Consider the following 19,412-nt stretch of genomic DNA (forward strand, 5'->3'; position numbering starts at 1 on the left):
AAACTAATAACACAACCACTTAAACAATTTGTATCAACATTGTCATGGAAACCTGAAATAAACAGGTGTGAGTATTATCTGCAAAGCGGTCACTAACAGTACAGAGCATGACAGAAGTCTGCATGTATCTGACACAGACGACTGTGAAGTAGAACATTTACAGAGAGAAGCTCTCTGTGTGCTGCTGTCACAGGATGCAGTTAAAGGAAAAGATAACTTGTACATGTGATATAACTTGTACACATATATATATATATATATATATATATATATACTTACTTGCATATATATATATATATATATATATATATGCAAGTCTCAAGTAAAAGTCCAAGTAAAGTCACAAGTCTGAAATTTTGAATTTCGAGTCTTTAAAAAAAAAAAACGAAAAAAATAATCTTGCAGTTATATGCCAAATGTAAATATTAGACCATTTAATTTTTAAATCTGTGTTTTTCTCAACACATGACAAAATAGTGAACTTAGAAAATATACACAAATTGTGAAATTGCACCTCTTTAAAATGCAGCTCAATTAAACCTAGCTCCAAGAATAATTTTCACCGACAGTTCTGAGATACGCTGCATGTTATTCTTGGATGCGGTTGTAGGACCGGCTTTAAAATCGCATGACAAAAATATCATACATAAATAAATGATATTTTTTTTAAAATATCATTTAAAAAAAAAACTGCATCACCAACGTAGCCTGGAAAACATTTGCTAGTTAGATGAAGTCAGCTATCTCATCGTAGCATATTTATATGCATATTTATAATTATACGGTTCTTGGAGTGAGTGCATACACTCATGAAGTTTAGTAACTTCCGGTCACTGCAACAAGCCCAGGTACAGTTTACCGACGGATGGGTACAGGACCTTGAAATGCATCGTGTAGAAAGTAAAGACCATCGTACGTATCATAAATTTACCAGTCTCACAAATCGTCGTCATAAATACACATTCGTTAACCGTTTATTAATAGGACCTTTGAGCTCAATGGTAATTAATTAGCCGTGGAAATAATTTCTGGTAGCATCACAGAAATGTAGCAGTGACAATAATACTGTATGCTGTAATCGCACTGGGCAATTAGTGATACAAAAAACCTGTTTTATCCTGTGAATAAAAGTATGTGTTTTTGTCAATGTACCATAATAACAGAAGCGAAACGCAATATTGTGTCAGGACAATTCACTATTTATGCACAATAAACAAAGGAGCATAGCACGACAATTTCTGTTCAGCGCCAGACTTGCTTGTAACCTATATCACCAATTATGTTAAGAAAAATGACGCATTAACTACAACAGCAGACTGACCTTTGTGGGAATGCTTGGAGCAGACTAACCTGTGAGCTGGAGTGTTCTGGGACGTTATATTTGGTCTTTGAATGGCTGCAATCCAGTCGCCTCTTTGTTACTTCGGAAACATGGCTCTAACAATTTCTCTTCAATGACGTAATCCGATAACAACCGATCTCTTTACCCGTCGGCTTCCCGTGGCTGTCATGCGACCGGCTATTGCAGTTAATAATACAACAGCTTCTTGACATTTTTGTGTTTCTTTTTATCGCTGTATAACTGATTTTAATTGAAAGCCTGCGTGCGCTAGTACCGCTTGCCACGAGTTCCCAGAATCCTTTGCGGTTCTACCCATGAATGACGTCACATTTTCAATCTCTATATAATATGCATGTTAAATTTTATATTTGGGGTAAAATATCAAGTCTTTTCAAGTAAACCGGTTCAAGTCCAATTCAAGTCCCAAGTCATTGGTGTAAAAGTCCAAGTCAAGTCACAAGTCTTAGAACATTTTTTCAAGTCAAGTCTAAAGTCATAAAATTAATGACTCGAGTCTGACTCGAGTCCAAGTCATGTGACTCGAGTCCACACCTCTGCCCCCTCCCTCCTGTGCTGAATCATAGAGCGAACGAATCACTCAGGACTCACTAACCCCCTCCCTCCTGTGCTGAATCAAAGAGCGAATGAATCACTCAGGACTCACTAACCCCCTCCCTCCTGTGCTGAATCAAAGAGCAAGCGAACGAATCACTCACTCACTCACTAACCCCCTCCCTCCTGTGCTGAATCATAGAGCGAACGAATCACTCAGGACTCACTAACCCCCTCCCTCCTGTGCTGAATCATAGAGCGAGCGAACAAATCACTCACTCACCCCCTCCCTCCTGGCTCACAGCTTCTTCTTCTTCTTGGTTGGCAACCAATGTTAAGGCGCATTACCGCCCCCTGGCTCACAGTGCAGTGGACATTTAGATGAGAAAATATATATTTGACACACTTAAGGAAAATACTAATAAAATACAAATAAACAAAATAAATGTTTATTAAGCAATTTTGATAGGAAATTGCTTAATTTTAGAAATGTTTTTGCTCTTTTTTCTCTATAAAATAGTTGTTTTTTGGGGTTTTTTTTATCATTCATCTTAGCAGTGGGATTTACATGAAAAGGGAAACAAATTAAGTTTGAGTGAAAATGTAAAATTTTTGCACTCTGATCAACTGACTCAGTGAATCAAATGACTCAAAAAACCCGATTCACTTTGGTGAGTGACTCATTAACACTCGATTCAGTAAAAAGAATCAAATTTACCATCACTACTACATACTTTTTAAAAAACAATGTTCCCATATTTTTAATTCTCCTGTCATGTCGCCACTGAATGGCCCACTGAATGACCAAATGAAAGACCCACTGAACGGCCAACTGAATGGCACTGAGCAACCACTGAACGACCTACTAAACGACCCATTGACCGACCCACTGAAAAATGTTTTGGTGGTGATAAATGTTTGTTATGCTAATTTAAGAGCTGTTAAAACAGACCAGTCAATTTTGATCAGGAACACTAAAGTAAGGGGCGGGAAATGAACGTGACACAAGGGTTAAACTCCTGCACTGAAAATACAGCCTTCAAAGTCTAACAAAAGTTATGATTTTGTATCTCTTGGCTCTGTCTGACTTCATACCTGCATAAGGAGTCCTCTTGGAAAAGAATTTCCGAAATGACTGAATTATCTGATTGACACATTTCAGAAAGTTAAAAAAAAAAGAAGAAGCATCTGTGACCAGCTAAAAGCAAATCAGGTTGTATATCACTAATAAGCCATCCTCATAAAATGAAGCCAAAGACAATGTAAATATAAAATCGATCCAGATCTAAAAAAGAGAGAGACAACTTCAGAATTGGCTATCAGTGAAGAAGATGAAAAGAATGAAGCTGTTGCAGATCACACCCAGACACACTTTGTACAGATGGGGTACAGAACAGGAATCGTTGTGCGTGTGTGAGTGTAATAACAAGGAGCTGTCGGATAGATGACATTTATAGATGGCACCATTATTGTCTTTGGATCTACCAAAATACTGACTGATGACTCCCACTTCAAAAATCACACAAGAGTTTCTAAAGAAGAATACTGAGAAAAATTATGACCTGGCAAAATATGTCACCTGACAACACAACACATTTTTATATTACAGAGAAAGTTAACATCACAAGGAAAAAAAAGAAAAAGATTTGCAATACACAGGAAATCTAAACACGTCACACAGCTGCTGTGGTCAAAGCTACAGGAGCTGTCTGAGGTTTGTATAAAAAGGAAGCACAGAGGCCACAGTCAGAAGAAGCTGGAGAAAAAGTCTGATCTTATCTGCATTAAATGTAGCATCTCTTTCTTCTGCATTTATTAATTATTCAAAGGAAAAATAATTAGATGGAGTTTGGTGAGGATTTGAGTGGGGCATGTGTGGATGTGATGATGGGGTACACCTTGTTTTGCATGGCAGGATTATTCTGTAAGTATATTTCTGATATTATGTCACTGGCACCAATGAAATGTAATGAAATGTTTCCAATCTGTGAGCATTAGAGTCTGTCACTGTTTAAAACTTTTTAATTCTATGATTCTAAAAGCAAAATGTTGCTGGTCCCTTGGGCCTTATGTCGGATACACTGCTGCATTTTGGACTCATTGCAATAACATTTTCTACTAACAACTTTTTGTAGTTGTTGTTTTGTTGTCAAGTTTTTAGCCTGTCTAAATTTTTGACAATGATTTACTATACCATGTGACAATTTATTAAATAAATGCCTCATCATGTTTGATTTATCTGTCAGTTTGATCCTGATAAAGTTTTAATCTTTATCTTAGTGCTTAGTACACTCCTCTGTGAAAATGCTGATGGTGAGAAATATTTAGTTCTTTGCTTCACATGTATGTCAATATTACACAAATATGTATAATATTTTTTCTCTCTCTCTCTACATATAGAGATAGAGATATAGAGAGAGATAGAGAGAGATATAGAGATAGATTCTTCCAGAAGCAAGTGACAATCTAATGTACTTTTTCCTGCAGCTTCAACAGCAAGTAAACCCAGAGCCACACTGACGGCACAAAGTTCAATCATACCAGCAGGGGGCAGTGTGACACTGAGCTGCTCTGTGGAGGGCTCTGCTGGCTGGAAGTTTGACTGGTTCAGACGTGATTCAGTCTCTTCTGAAATTCAATTCATGAAAGAAAATGAAACAATTAATGTCTCACAAGGAGGTCTGTACCACTGCAGAGGAGGGAGAGGAGATCCAGTCACCATTACAGTGAATGAAGTCACCATTACAGAAACTGGTGAGTTTAATTCTTCTTTAACACTATTTCCCTTGCTAAATTTGAACCAGCTGATCAATGATAAATTATTTGTTGTGTTACAAACCGTTACGCTGATGGAAGAATGTCTGTTACAGTTTTATCTTGAAGATATAAATATTGGCTCAAATTATTTTAAGTCTCTAAAACTGAAATAAATCTATTTTAAGTGAGTTTTTAAATGTTTATTTTAAATGACAGCCTGTGTTCTGAACATTTCATGATGAATTTGTTCGGAGACTCAGATTCAGTCATTAAAAGCTGTTAAAGAAAATTTTAAAGATACTGTCACGGTTCTGGGTCATTTTGACCCAGCTTTTTCAGTTTTTTATATTTTGGTATATTTCTGTATTAGGATTTATGTTCTGGTTCTTTAAGTTGTGCTATTTTGATTATTATTCTAGGTTTAGTTCAGCATCAAGTTTACGTCTTTGTGATTTGTTTCCTGTTTTATTCTCCCAGCTGTGTCTCCCTCCTGTTTCCCATTCCCTGATTAGGTCTCTGTGTATATACGCCCTGCGTGTTCTGTTTACCTGCTTGCCTGTCTGTTAGTTTATTTCTCCCCAGTATAGCTAGTTTTCTGTCCAGTCTGCAACCTGCAATAGAACTGTATATTTTGAGTTCACCTTTGCCTCCGTGAGTCCTGCATTTTAGGTCCTTTTTCCTGCCTGCCTGCACACAGCCATGACAGATACAAAGTCTGAAATTCAGAATCTGAACATAATTTCACTGAAAATAACCTACACGAGTCTCAGTGGGTGAACCTGGATTTACCCTGCCGGCAATGTGGATCTATCCAAAGGTATCATAAGTTCAGCAAAACAGCCAATAGGTCTTCATCAGACTTCATTCAGAACCAAAAGGATGACAAATTCAGACTGGAGAAGGCCAAGATCCATTTTCCATTTCACCCAATATTAACCCTTTTTTGAACAGGATACGGTGAAGACAGAACAAAGATACGAAACAAAGACAAACTGAAAACAAAAAGGACCATGAACAAAGTAATAAAACTGAACTAAGTATCTCATAATTCCAAAAGAATGAATAAATAATTAAAAGCAATTTAAAAAGCTGTCAGTCTTATTTTGTCCCAACAAGGATTGCTTGAAGCTAAATGACTGAGTGAATATGTAAAGTGTGATTGTTTCTATAACAAAGTTATTTCTGAAGCAAATGACAATCTAATTTACTTTTTTCTGTAACCTCAAAAGCAAGTAAACCCAGAACCACACTGATAGGACAAATTTCAATCATACCAGTAGGGGGCAGTATGTCTGTGAAGGTTCTCAGTCATCCAGGTCATCGTAGTCAAAGGAGCTTGGAAAGAAAAGCGTCTGGACTTCTTTAAGTTGCTTGAAGACGTTTCACCTCTCATCCGAGAAGTTTCTTCAGTTCTAAGGTCAAATGGTGGAGAGTCCCAGATATAAACCTAGTGGGAGTGACCCCCCACAGAGGGACAAAAGGACCCCCTGATGATCCTCTAATCGCCTGAGCCAAGGTGGGAAACTGGGTGTGGGTCCCAATCAGCCAGAGTTTCGGATGTGTTCATTGTGAAACCTGGCCCCACCTTATCATGCGAATTCCTGAGATCAGATGGCCCAGGATGTGAGTGGGCGTTAAGGCGTCTGGGAAGGGATCTCAAAACTGGATTATAGATGGCAGAGAGTTGGTGTCGTAAACCCCCGCCTCTGTTCAAAGATGGTCGCTCACAGTGGACATAGATGGCTTCTTTCACTCCTCTTTCGAACCATCTGTCCTCTCTGTCCAAAATGTGAACATTGGCATCCTCGAAAGAGTGTCCTTTATCCTTAAGATGCAGATGGACTGCTGAGTCTTGTCCTGTGGAGGTGGCTCTTCTGTGTTGTGCCATGCGCTTGTGAAGTGGCTGTTTGGTCTCTCCAATGTAGAGGTCTGGGCATTCCTCGCTGCACTGTACAGCATACACCACATTGTTAAGTTTGTGTTTTGGCGTTTTGTCTTTCGGGTGAACCAGTTTCTGTCTGAGCGTGTTGCTGGGTCTGAAATACACTGGGATGTCATGCTTGGAGAAAACTCTCCTGAGTTTCTCTGATACACCGGCTACATAGGGGATGACAATGTTGTTGCGTCTGTCCTTCTTATCCTCCCTCGCTGGTGTCTGGTCTTCTTTTCTGTTTCTTTGTGGAGTCTCTCTCATTATTATTCTCCTGCTCTTGTTGTATCGCTGCAGACAGTCCAAGTGTAAGAGCCTCTTCTTTTCATGCTGTATTAGAGAGTTTATTTACTATACACACTTTAATTATTCACACATATACATGTTTTCTGATCTCATGACACAAAATAAATGTGGAGCAATTTACACGACAAACATGTGTAATAACATTTGTCTCTTTCACAGATTCCTGCTTCACCAGGTTGGTAAAATACTTTTAATTATCATTTTAAACAAACATCAGTTACTTTTGAGTTCATTGTGTTTATTTCCTGTTTCAGGTGGATCCAGTCTGAGAGTCACAGTCCGGGCTCCTCCACAAATCATGGAGTCAACCAGAATGAAACTCATGAACACAACTCTGTTCATCCTGGTCAGCACTTAAACCGATCTTTATTATCATTATTAATATTGACTTTTCATTCAGTCTCCATTAACAGGAACATTTCTTAGGTTCAGTTTGTGCTCAGCAGCTTTTCAAAGAACATTTATCAAAATCCAGTTGGACAAACATCCAAATAACCAACTGACTACATGCACAAACGATCAGAAACAAACAGGATTTTACAACCTGATTGTATCTTTAACTCGACTGAAAGAATCCACAAATGTTGTTGTTTCATATCAGACCAACACAAACAGTAACACCGTGATGGGTTCATGCTCTGAAAATATCTGACAGTCCTGGATTTGACTCAGACAGTACCACAGAAGGTTCTTCTGTTTTTGCACTTATCTTTGAAATATGCATATTAATATTTTATTAAATGATTAATATGTTAATGTTTCTGTTTGGTAAACTCAGTGAATTGGTCACACAAGTAGGAAACACTGAAAATGACACTGAAAATGATTAAATACATTTTTTAATATTGGAAAGAGACATAGTAAACAAATAAAACAAATTTTGGATTTGAGGAGACTGAGTGCAACATATTTACAAGTAACTACATTTTTTTTTACATTTTAGTTACAAATGAACCCCAAGATGTCACCCATGTCACATACTCTTGTATTGATATTACAAATGTCGGAAAGAAGAGTGAGTACACAGGACAGTATAAATGAAAAAAAAAATCATTTAGAAAGTTTTTACAATATTTAAAAATAATTATTTTCATTAATCTGATCATCTTCACAGGGAAGCATCATAAAGCAGAGCAGAGTGCTGTTTACTCTGAGGTGAAGATGGGAGCTGCAGGTACAGTCACAACAGTCTCATTCAGTGTTTGTACTTGAACGTGTCATCACATCATTATATTGCAGGTAATTATAGGTCAACATGGAGTTTAGTTATTCACTTGTTGGGTCTGCGCTTCCACAGGCCCCGCTAGTTTAGAAACATATTCTCGTTAATGAAAGAAAGAAGACAATCAGAGATCGATCTATTTTACTTGCGCAAGAGAGGCCCTGGTCGGTGTCTCAGAAAGCACTCTCAATCCAACCGCAAAATGACCCCAACTTAGGCCTCCGCTTGCCGCTTTTTTATTGAAAACAGTTACAGTACACACAAGCACCTCCTATTGTAAACCCCCCCTATAGTTACAACAGACAAGGCACTATATGTGCACGTGTATGCATGTGCGAGAATGTGTGTGTGTGTGTGTGTTTGTGTGTGGGTGTGTGTATGTGTTTGAGTGTGTGCGTTTGTGTGACCTCCTGCTCACAAAAGGATCATAAAAGCAGGAAATCTACTAAACAACAAACAGAATCCTCACATAGATGTCACTACAATAAAACACTACAGTCTCTGATAGGTTTGTAGCATAAACCTATTCGGTGGAACGTTCAAGACAATTTACTACACAGCAAAAACAAGACACGAGTAGGCAAAGTTCGTTGTGTTACTCATGCATGAGGGAGACCGAGCCGGAGCCAGATGTCGTTCCGCCCACTTGACCTCCGTCAGACTGTCGTCTGCTCCCCCGTAACACTGCTCTTTTATTGAGGTTACAGGAATATACATAGCTTCATTTAACCTATGATGTCTACATACAAACAAAGAGTACCTTGTGTGTGTGTGTGTGTGTGTGTGTGTGTGTGTGTGTGTGTGTGTGTGTGTGTGTGTGTGTGTGTGTGTGTGTGTGTGTGTGTGTGGTCAGAGTGTGACCCCATAAAGACTTCCCTAAACCTGCTGGCCTGGAAGTCCAGGCACTTAGACTAAAACTGACATAGCTACGTTTATCCTACCATAAAACAATAAGACAAGGTACGACCTCTCCTATGCTCCCAGGGTGTGGGTGTGAATGCCAGAACACTGGAATGCACACAATGTCTTTGCAGACTGCTAAGGATGAAACCTCTACCAACATGATATTGATTATACAACTCTAAGCATATATGAGTAAATATTTCTAAGCATAAATGACAATCCACTATATAAACCTGACAGTCTCCCCCACCAACAAACTGGTCAGAGGTAAAGGAATGTCTTTGATCATGCTGCTTGAACTAAGACTTACAAATTTAAGTAACACAATGACAACATTTAACAATTTGACTCCAACACACTTACCAAGCTTAGCTTCTACACACTACACATCACCAGAGTTGAATCTTATACACATCGAGGGCCGTTCAGAGTTTAGTGTAAGTTTGTCTGCTTCATATACAGAATGATATTGTTATTGTACAGTATGGTATTGTCCATCTATATGTCCCCGAACTAAACTGTTTCTCTCATGTTTTTACTCTGTAATGTTCTTGTCATCATATCTGTGCTGAACAAATGTGTCCTGAGCTCTGACGTCTCTTTTAGACAGTCTGATGTATGCTGAGGTCAAACAGCCCAAAAAAGAAAAAGCCAAGAAAAACAAAGGTGAGCAAAGTCTGCCATCATCTCCACTGAATATTGTTCATCATGTTTATCTGCTCTTAAAATGTAAATCTGTTTATATTAATATTTGTATTTATGTATTCACAATTCATCAGCTGATTAAAATCTATCATACTCAATTGTCTTTGCATTAGTGGAGACATCCAGTTTCCTCCTGGTTAATGATATTATTGTTTTCAATGATCTTCTCTTCATTCACAGGAAAATCAAGTCCTGCAGCTGATGCAGGAGTTTATTCTGAAGTCACATCAGGAAGCTCTCTCAGTAATTCTGCTGCCATGCAGGCTGATTTATTCTTCACATTATTAAATGTCTTCAGCTCATAATATCTTTACATGTTGGAAATCACTTTGTCTTTTTGTGCTTGTCTTACAGGTCAGTGAGGAGAGCTGTAGCAGCAAAGCCAAGAAGAAGCTTTTTATGAAGCCACTCTTGCTCCTCTGCTGCCCAAATATCAGACATGCTCAGCTTTATGTACAGTTACAATATTACATCATAATATCATATACTTACTTATAGCAAAAAGTAAATGGAGGTATATTCAGATTTGAGTTTTGTGCGTTATAGTCAGGTATTTCTTATATTCATTCTTAAAACTTTTGTTAAAGAGCAGTGAGAAGAAAGTTTGAAACGTGATCTTTAGTATCTGATAGGACGACTCACATTAGGACGTAATGGTATGGGCAACAACAAATATCTTTATTGGTCTAAATTGATACAAATGATATGATCGGTACTGTATGAATTTAAATGCAATAAATATGTTTCATGTATTTTTTTTTTTCCTAATTTATAATTTTCTACGTGTATAGTTAGAAGGTAGAGAGTAAAGTATTTTTACATTTGAATGTTTTATGTTGATTTTGGTTCAGTGTGTAAGATTATTTCCACACTAACAACACAACAAGAGGTTAACAGCAGCTTCCACTACAGGAGACTGTAATGTTAAATTTAGTCTATAACATTTTCCATCCATCCATTCGCTTCCGCTTATCCTTTTCAGGGTCGCGAGGGGCGCTGGAGCCTATCCCAGCTGTCATAGGGCGAGAGGCGGGGTACACCCTGGACAGGTCGCCAGTCTGTCGCAAGGCTAACACACAGGGACAAACAACCATTCGCACTCACATTCATTCACACATTCACACCTAGTGACAATTTGGGTTATCCAATTAACCTATCCCCACAAGCTGCATGTCTTTGGACGGTGGGAGGAAGCCTGAGTACCCGGAGGGAACCCACGCAGACACGGGGAGAACATGCAAACTCCACACAGAAAGACCCCGGCCTGATGTTGGAATTGAACTCAGGACCTTCTTGCTGTGCGGCAACAGTGCTAACCACCGTGCCACCGTGCTGCAACATTGGACAACATTTTCTGTTGTCCAAATGTTAATTCAAAATGACCCCATGAACCACATTAATAGGTTTGTACTTCATGTAATACATTATTTAAAAATCATTACATCATCATTTATAACATCAGACATTACTTAAGCATATAACATATTTTTAATAAAGAATAATGTGGTTGCCTGTGTTTATAAATTACACACTAAAGTGTAGTAATGCAGGAGAAAAGCTTTATGAGAGATTAAGTCAATATTTGCTTATACATCACTAATGCTCACTAGTATTTATGTTAAAGTGTTACTGAAGTCACAGATGTAGCCAATTCTGGGAGGCTGTTTTATTTACTGCTGAGCTGCACATGCGCAGGGCTTTCTGCAGGCTGTCTGTTGAATTCACAACAATTCACCAGAGCGCCCTCTACTGACTCAATAAGACCTCAGCATTGCCAATATATTTAACCTGCCACACAGAGCAGAGCTGCCAGCATTTCTTTCCTCAGAAGAACAGGGGGGTGGCTGTAGCTCAGGAGGAAGAGCAGGTCATCTACTGATCAGTTCGATCCTTGGCTCCTCCAGTGTGCATGCCAAGTATCCTTGGGCAAGATACTAACCTCTAAGTTGCTCTCTGATGCATCTATGCATGCTATGAATGAGTGTGATGTCAGTTAGTAAGCACGGGGTCTCGCAAAAGTTCTGCGAGCGCTCACGAAGGTTCATCTTAGGTCATTTTCATTTTTTTTCTCTTTTTGTCCCTTGCGGGGCTCCGTAATTTTCAGCTTTCATCAACCACTGCTAATTAAGTGGGTGGAAGAGGTTTGAAGAAAAAAAAACTTTAACTTTATTTACCATGGGCCCACCAGCGGGTGGGCTCATGGTAAATAAAGTTAAGTGTCAGTGTGGATATACAGATATAGTTCCTTGTCCCATATTTCCCATGTCAGACTCTGAACAGCTTCCAAGTACAATCACAGGACTGTGTTTACAGCTGGTGGCCAATAGAGGGAGACATTGATCCACGTAGAATGTATTGTATCTGTCGTGGTCTCCCAGTCCACCTGGTCAATCAACACGTTGTTTCTCCTTACAAGTATAATGAACTTAATACTTTACTTTGTGTTTCTCTCCTTTATGCACTGCTGCAATTTCACCAAAGAGGCAACCTGGCTGTCTTAAAGGTGATGAAAATTCATTCAGAACTATAGTGACAATGATCATGTACCTTAATTATTAAAAAGTATTGGTACTAATATCAGTATCAGCGATACAGGCCCTGTATTTACTTGGTATCAGATTGATACCAAATCTTGTATTATTGAACACAACATAACAAATAGTAATGTTAAATTCATTATACTGTTATTATTTCAGCACCATGGACAGCACACAAGGTTTTCACTGCATGAGCTGTGCTCTCTAACACGTGACTGTTTGTAGGGGTGGACAAATTTAGCACACATATCAACAACAACCCCAATCACACACACTCAGAAATTAAAGTACAGAAATGTACCTATAGGGGTACAATGGCTTGTCACTGGGGTGGTACCCTCTAAGGTACCGTTCTGTACCCTAAACTGTGGGTACTGATTTGTACCCTTGTAATTTGTACCTTTTACACGTCAAACCTGTACTTTAAAGGGCAAAATTGTACCCTTAGTATAAAGTACAAAAAAGAACCCTTAAAAGGAGTACAAAAATGTCTTTCTAAAGGTTCAGTATCTACACACAGATTTCCTATATTTTTCCTCTCAAGATTTGAAAAATTGAAGATAAAGTCAAAAATACTTGTCACATTTATTACCTTCTTAAATACATTGCTTAACTGTTACATACAAACTGTTATCAACAGAGTATGTGTCATAAGCTGCAACATCAATTTCCTGTCCAGGTTTTAGCAACGTCCATTCACTATCAACTCTAACACTGTATGAATGAAAATGGTTGTCATATAACAGAGGAATGAGAATTTTTCCACAAAAGACCCACATTGTGTCAATATTAACACAACACCTGTTCTCTGTGTTTCCTATACACATGTCGTCTGAAAGATTCATATTTTTTGAAGGAAGAACAGCAGTCACTGAGTCCACAGGTTATATCAAAATTGGCATCATGGGAATGAATAAGTCCTATGTGCTGAATAAGCTTTGTCAAACTAAAGGTTCTTCTGCCACATTTGGAGCACTGATATGGCTGAGGCATGGTGGTCAATACAGAAGATTTATTTGTCTGGTGACTGTAATTGGCAGAGGCCGGTCCTCACCCTCATCTATTTTCACAATGTACTTTTGGAGAAAAATCAGGGTGTTCTTCAGATGTTTTGGATAAGCAAGGTTGAAGACAAAATACAAGCAGAAAGAAGAGATGATTCCTTCAAAAATACACGAGCTTCTGCACACTTCACTGCCATCCAACTTCACAATGTTTGGAGCGCTTCTGGAGAACACTGGTTTCCAGTCTTCATGAAGTAGCTGAACAGTTGGATAGGGGGTTTTAGGATGAACCTTTGAAGTCAAAAGAGAAGGTAGAGGAAAGCAATATATTAGTCTCTTAACAAAAGATACATTTGTTTTCCTTTTATATAGACTAAATATTTTAATACACACACCTCTCCAAGTATGACAAAGAGATCCAGTTTCTCCTTGAAGACGTATGGCAGGAATAAAAGTGCAGCCCTTGTGTCAAGATCTGCCAAAAGAACAACAAAACACAAGATCACCCATGCATTTTATCTGGCATTTCCAGTTACCTATAAAAATTATATAAAATGGAAGCCTTGAAGTAAAAAAAAAAAAAAAAAAGCGAATACCCGGTAGGTCATCAGTGAGAGCTCCTCTCTTGCATCAAGGTAGAGCTGGTAGAGTGGGGTTTTCCCTTGTGTAAGGTCAATCACCTTTGCTGCAACACATGAGAGCCCTTCACGAAATCGCTGGCTTACATTACCCGTTGTTGGTTGGATCCACCCGAGTTCGTTGCACAGCTACAAGTAAAAAAATTCATTTTCAGTACAAAATAACAGTGTATGAAAATGAAATAATCTAAAGTTGATATTAATTATGTATGGTGCTGCATAATTATTTTTTTTATAGAATTTAACAACAATACTGTAAGAAGTTACATGAACATACGAAAAAAGGAAAGAGGGACAGATGAAGAAAACAAGGTCAAGGGCAAATAAAATTTACTACTATAAACATGTTAAATGTGACAGCTATTTCCAAGTTCAATTCAGCTTTCTGACTTACACCAGTAGGCATCCCTAAGAAGGGGTACTTCTTCAACACATCCTCCACAGGCATACCATTTGCAATTTCTTTCTGCCGCCAAGCAAACGTTTGCTGCACACGGTTATGAACCACCATCGTATCTGGTTGCATCTTCTGATATTGGCACTGTAAGACCTTTAAGTGGGCGTCTATGGATAATAAATCCTCTCCTTGGACGCATGGTCCCTTGAAAGAAAGCAAGAGTGAGAAGAGAAAGTCAAAACAGATTAGAAACCCAACATAAGACTAAATATACAATTAGAGCTGACACGATCTGTGCATCACAAAGAACTCGTATCGGTTAAAGTTAACCGATACCATGAACCAATATTTAAAATATGGAAACTCTGAAATAATTTCACATAAAATCTTAATTGTTAACTTGAAATTTTAGTTTTGGAGTCATATTTAAAATGTTTTTTTTTTTGTTTTTTTTTTTAATCTAGTTCACCCTCTTTTAGCGCCTTCTAATTAATAATATTTTGTGAGGTAGAAGTATTAGCACTGGTACTTTGTATTAGCAAGTGCTCTAATCCAAGTATTGGTATTGTTTCGGTTTGAAAAAAAAAAAGGGGTACAGTTGCATCCCTAATCCTTAGTTTTAGATGTAATAACAGAGGCAAGAACATTTTATAGCTCAAGATGTCCCTCACACCAACCTGACAAACATTTCTCTGACTTGTTCATTGACATTTATTAGGCTGCCCTCTCCTCGTAGAACCAAACTTCTCCTTACAACGCCTCACTGCCTCACTGTCGACTAGTGGTGCCCGCTCTGATTTGAATTTACGTCTCAAAGACATATGCCATGTGTGCTTGTTGAACAGAAACATAAGTTACTGTAAAAACAATCTACACAAAATACACCCAACAAAGAATCAGTAAACATACTTCATACAAACCTACTGAGAGGCTACAGATTGTCTTACTAACAAAACAAGATTGAAAAAAGCTTCACTTTTACTTTGTAATCTTGAAGGAACCTTATGCAAATTTTAAATTTAACTTACATAACCATTTCCCTCACGATCCTTGAGGAAAGGATACTTCATTACCAGCGTCTTCACAGCTTGCACATATTCAGAATTTGTGGGATACCTGTAATATCAGAAGAAACATAAGTGTTAGAGCAACTGCTGACAAGCAAACTTTATCAAGTGTCAGTTATTGTTTCTTAGTAATGTAGCGTTTATTTTCAATATGACAGATTCAGCTTTTTCTAAAGCAACAAGCTAACATTACCCTGATTAACTTACATAGTATACTGTGCCACAGCTTCATATAGAACTCTGATTATTGTGTGTCTGTCCCTTGGATTTTTATGGCACGGTTCTTTGTTGTCCAGTTTTAGTTGGAGATTTTTGGGAAATCTTGGAATTTCAAAAGACGCTGGTAGTCTCAAAGTATTTTCATTGCTGTGAAAACAGTTAAGCGTTTGTTTTTATTGCATGAATTGAAGTATAAAACACTACAGTAACAATACATATGGTAGAAACAATGATCATATTAACTAAATCCTAAAAGTGTATAACAGCCAACATGTATGTTTCAGACATACTAACTTCATTATAAATAAGAAAATACCTTATTGAAGTTGACGAAGTAGATGGTTGCCAGTCTTCTGGAGAGACAGTCTGTAGAGTCAGCGTCACTGGAGATTCCTTCATCCTTGACACAAATTGGTTGAATTTAACCTGCTTTTTGAAGGATCCTTGGAAAAGGTATGCAACCATAGTCTCAGTAAGACCGCAGTCAACTGTGTCACCATCAACCTCATTGTCTGCAAGATAAATGGTAGTACAAACTGAGGTAAACTGCATTCAGCTACCAGGGAATCAAATTTCGCGCCGTTCCGCTGCGCAGGGGTTACCGAACCCATAGACTGTGGCCGAACCACATATATAAGTTCAAACTTATACAAATACTATGTGTACACATTTTTCAGAACTGTGACCTCAACTTTACACATGAAACGTTTGTAAAAACGTTTGTAAAAAGACATAATTTGAGCTAAGAGAGTGCCGAAACTAGCTAAATTGCTAATATACGTTAAGCTAGGCTAAACCAATAATTAGTAATTACGCTACATTTTTCTTTAAATAAAACTTACCTCTGAAATGCTGAGCTTCAGCTTCGGTGACATCTAAGCCCCACTCTTGTATTTTTGTTAAGAGTTCCTCGGTTGAAAGTGAACAGAGCACACCAGGACTTGCAAGTTCGTAATCCATCTCCCTCCGTTGATAAAACAAAATGGCACCCGCTGCATTTACAGAAAATTCTAGAATCCACCAGCTATTCGTTGAGTTTCTTCTTCTACTTTTGTTTGATGTTGTGAGGATGGGCTCAACTCGCACTCCGAGTTCAATAAGGGTGCTTTTTTGTAATTCATCCAAATAGTTATACTTAAAAAAAAACACTCTCTTAAAAAATTTTTTAAATGCATTTTTACTTTTTTTTCTTTCAAATAAATTCATTGTTCTTAAAGCAGCTTAAAAATAAGGGGGGGGGGGGGGGGGGGTTCAGGGAATACAAAAACAGCAACAGCAATGAAAATAATAAAAAATAAAAACACTAAAATATATGCTTATATCAATACAGTTGCAAATAAATTACTGTCAAAAAGAATAAAAAAAAAACCAACCTCTAATCAAAAAGAGCTTAATCAACCTGTACTTTATCTTTTGAAAGAATGGGTACAAATAAGTACTTTTCACAATTAAGGAACATGTATGTACCTTTCAGACGCTAAAAAAGGTACAGATAGTTACCCCGAGGTCCAATATTTGTCCTTAGACTGTATTAATGTCATTTTTGTACCTTGGGGCACAGTAATGTACCCCTTCCGTACCCCTATTTCTGACTGTGCAGGACCCAGTGCAATACTTTAGTCAGCGGGGCATGATTGTGGATGCCATGTAGGTGCATCCGCCTTCCCTTTCACGGCACTGCAAGCCACGCCCCACCACAACCTCCATAGTCCTGAGAAGGCCACATGTGAGATAAGCAGAGCTACATGGCTGCAGCACTGTCCTTCAGTACAGCAAAGTGATATGGTCGGAGCAGCAGGAGAATCTCACTCACTGGGTTAACAGCCAGTCAGCCACAGAGAGGACCCACTAGCCACATGAACACACAAGACTGTGGGCAAGACGCCAGAGGTGTTCTGACTTTCATCCATGTTTCTCACACAGCATGCTGGTGCTCTTGGCTTCTTGGACTTATGGGATGCAGATACTCTCTAAGCACAATTTACCACACTGACAGGTGTTGTCTACACTAGTGTATTCAGCTTTGCTGTAATGTTTCGATTCTGAGTCTCACCATGGTGCACTTTGCTGGTGTTTCAGGGGTTTTGATATTATGAAGATTAAAGGCACAACTTCACAAATCTTCATACACACACACACACACACACACACACACACACACACACACACACACACACACAAAGAAGAAAGAGGGGAGTGATGATGTTGCAGAATAATAGTAATTGACAAATGGCTACATATGACATGTCTAGTGGTTCAGGTCACCCTTTAATATCCCCCACCCCCCTCCGAACAGACTGTGATGACTGCATGTGTGTAAAAGACTGTTTTTGGTTTATTTTTATCTGCTGAAAATCAGACACCACAAAATTTCTGTCTGGGCCTCCAAGAAAAGAGGAAGTGCAGCCTGTGGTTTCAGCCTGAAGTCTAACGTTCATCTTTCAACACAGCACAGTGGAAATGTGCAGGTATGACAATGTGTGAAAACAGGTTAAAAGCAGCTTTATTGTGGTGATGACACATGCTGGACTAAAGGATAAATAAAGCATGTGGGCATCAAGAGAAACGGTGAAAAGCTTGTTTCTCACGCTCATGTCTTTAAGAGTCTCTGCATGGACGTGCTGTAAATGTTCATTTATCTCTGAAATAAATAAAATCATCCATCACTCTCTCTGTCCACAACATCATATACAGACATGTTTTTCTTCTTACTGCAACTTCCAAACAGGCCAGTTCCTCACAGTATAACACAAAACTCCAAAGTATAATCACTGCTTTGTAACCAGCAGAGGAGCCAGTAATTCATCTAAACCTACTGATACTAATGTGTCTGTTTGGCTGGTGTTACAGAAATGGTTCGTACACCTGTGATTATGACGTCAGTGTTTGCCTCCAAACTGTCTGCTGTGGGGCTGTGCTATTTGACTAAAATCTCATATCTTGATATTAGACATTTATCATCCTGACGACGATATAAATCCCAAAAATGTAACATTTTCTGTAAATTCTATGAATCTCAGGCAACTCAACTTGCATGAAGTGTTTCCAGCTGGGCGTCCTTTACCTGGAATGAGTGTTTTAACCGATGCATGAAACTATACATTTTTAGACATAAGCTGTAACGGCCAAGATTTATTTTTTAGCACCTGACGGATCTTTTTTGCTTCTCATCCGTAAACTCTCTGCATACTTTTTCCACGTGAATCAGTTTATTTTGAAAAGTCTTGAGCTTTATTGTGAAAGGTTCGCGTGGAAAACAAACTGGCGGACAGCGGAGCCACGCAATGGTTTTAACATCATTTTTGGTAACAACAACACTTAAAAACAGGCGCTTGTCCGTGTGTAGTGTGGTTATATTAAATATAAGAGAAAGAGAGAACTTTAAGAAATGAATAAAGCCACTATAGTGGCCATTAAAATGATGAAAAAAATATTGCTGTAATAGGAAACGATAGACGTTTTTATATCGTCATCCGATACATATCGTTATATTGAACAGCCCTATCCTGCTGGAATCTGCAGTATCACAGAGTCCCCAAGTTTTTAGGCTTTATTAGACGTTATATCTTGAAGCATTATAAACTCTTAAAATATTGATATGTACTGAAACACTGCACTTACTTCAAGGTATAAGCTACAAATAAGCGAAAAACAGGATGTTAAGTCTTAATTTATTTTTCCTTTCCCACAGAAAAGTGGAGGGATGGAGAAACACACCTGCTGTTAAACAATATAAAACACTTGGATATCAACATGTTCGTGAGTGTGTGTAGATGATACTGCAACAAACCTTAATCATAACCTTTGTAAGAAAGTGTTTGACAGAATGAAGG

General features: G+C 38.3%; 2 long non-coding RNA genes and 1 pseudogene across 2 annotated transcripts; 2 read left to right on the forward strand and 1 right to left on the reverse strand.

The window, feature by feature from the left end:
• The first annotated feature begins 6,826 nt into the window (after positions 1-6,826).
• Positions 6,827-7,227, forward strand: LOC113018967 (uncharacterized). Its single transcript, XR_003271891.1, has 3 exons — positions 6,827-6,889; positions 7,047-7,062; positions 7,142-7,227. It is a non-coding gene; the product is annotated as an uncharacterized LOC113018967 (long non-coding RNA).
• A 2,393-nt stretch (positions 7,228-9,620) lies between these two features.
• On the forward strand, positions 9,621-10,460 carry LOC113018966 (uncharacterized). Its single transcript, XR_003271890.1, has 3 exons — positions 9,621-9,678; positions 9,898-9,960; positions 10,072-10,460. It is a non-coding gene; the product is annotated as an uncharacterized LOC113018966 (long non-coding RNA).
• A 2,360-nt stretch (positions 10,461-12,820) lies between these two features.
• LOC113018961 (sterile alpha motif domain-containing protein 3-like) lies at positions 12,821-16,577 on the reverse strand (annotated as a pseudogene).
• Positions 16,578-19,412: the final 2,835 nt, after the last annotated feature.

Source organism: Astatotilapia calliptera, chromosome 3 (assembly GCF_900246225.1).
Source record: "Astatotilapia calliptera chromosome 3, fAstCal1.2, whole genome shotgun sequence".
NCBI classification, from domain to species: Eukaryota; Metazoa; Chordata; class Actinopteri; order Cichliformes; family Cichlidae; genus Astatotilapia; species Astatotilapia calliptera.